The sequence below is a fragment of the Euleptes europaea genome, chromosome 16, assembly GCF_029931775.1.
Source record: "Euleptes europaea isolate rEulEur1 chromosome 16, rEulEur1.hap1, whole genome shotgun sequence".
In the NCBI taxonomy this organism is placed as follows: Eukaryota; Metazoa; Chordata; class Lepidosauria; order Squamata; family Sphaerodactylidae; genus Euleptes; species Euleptes europaea.
This window is the reverse complement of record NC_079327.1, coordinates 20,551,672-20,553,087: the sequence shown is the minus strand read 5'-3', so window position 1 is coordinate 20,553,087 and position 1,416 is coordinate 20,551,672. Positions and strand designations below refer to the sequence as shown.

Sequence of the window (1,416 nt, the reverse complement as noted above, 5' to 3'; positions counted from 1 at the left end):
GCAATCACTAGTAGCTCCTAGGGTTGTCAGATCCCCCCTAGCCCCCAGTGGGGGATGGGGGGTAGGGTTGCCAGATCTAGGTTGGGAAACTCCTGGAGATTTGGAGGTGGAGCCTGGGAAGGACTGGGATCGCAGTGGGATATGATGCCCTCCAAAACATCCATTTTTTCCAGGGGAACTGATCTCCACACATGAACACATGAACTGAATCAGACCCTTGGTCCATCAAAGTCAGTATCATCTACTCAGACTGGCAGCGGCTCTCCAGGGTCTCCGTAGTCTGGAGATGAGTCGTAATTCTGGGGGATCCCCAGGTCCCACCTGGAGGCTGGCATCCCTAATAGCTCCTCTCCTTCTATTCTGAAATATCGAGTAGAACGTACCTTGTATTGTGATGTCATAACATTCCATTTTATGAATTTGCACGTCATTTTTGCACAGGAGCCATGACAATCTTTTCTGTATCATTCCAATTTCAGTATATGTGCTGCCAAAACCAGCTTGGGGTGGTGGTGGTTGGTTTTGTATTCCTTCTTAAACCCTGTGTTTTATATAATTTTGCATTTTATGTAAATTTCATATTATCTAAAAGCCTGTGAGCTATATAGATAAATGGAATGGAAATAAAATGGACATTCTATTCCCCTGCCTTCCACTTTGTTGATGATGGGTGGTGGGTGGTGAATGTGGACTATTTTACCATTGCAATAGACAGTAAGTTAGATGTTATGGGAGGTGAGCTAGTCTCACAGTCGCCAATTTCAGTGGCAGTTCAGTGTTTAATGTCATGTGTTAGAGAGAAAGGACTTAATATCCACACTGAAGTTTGCAAGCAAATCCAAAATGTTTTGTGTTAGTTTGCACGAAAAAAAAGAATACAGGAGACATTACAAACATGAACCTAAGATAACTGTACTTCATTAAATATATGCAGGTAGTCTTGTAAGATGAATGAATTAAGTACAGTTCATTAGAGTGATTGACTGAAAAACATGTTTTGAATCATTTTCGGCTTGCCTATCCCTTTACTGCCCTTTCGGTTTGCATGGCGCTCTCCCGCCCCTCCGCTTCTCCACCCACCAGAACAACAGGACGCACAATGAAAAGTCATGTTTACAAATCTTGCATGCAAATGATTTGTGGGGAGAGCCATGATATGCAGCAATTTAAATTTGTTGACAGAGTTGCTAAGATACGACCCCTTTTGATTCTCTGAAATTCTGTTTGATACTGCTCCTTGCTCTGACAGCTGAAGTTATTGAACAAGAGTGAGGACTCTTTAAAAGGGGGAAAAAAAATTCTGACATTTGCTATGTTTTCGGAGTCTGTAACACAACGTTGAATATTTCTCCAGTGTCGGCTTTGCCCAGCATTGGAGTGTCTGATCCCATGCAGTGCTGTTTTTCAGCTCCTGTG

General features: G+C 42.7%; 1 pseudogene; it reads right to left on the bottom strand.

The window, feature by feature from the left end:
* Positions 1-399: 399 nt before the first annotated feature.
* On the bottom strand, positions 400-500 carry LOC130488525 (U6 spliceosomal RNA; annotated as a pseudogene).
* Positions 501-1,416: the final 916 nt, after the last annotated feature.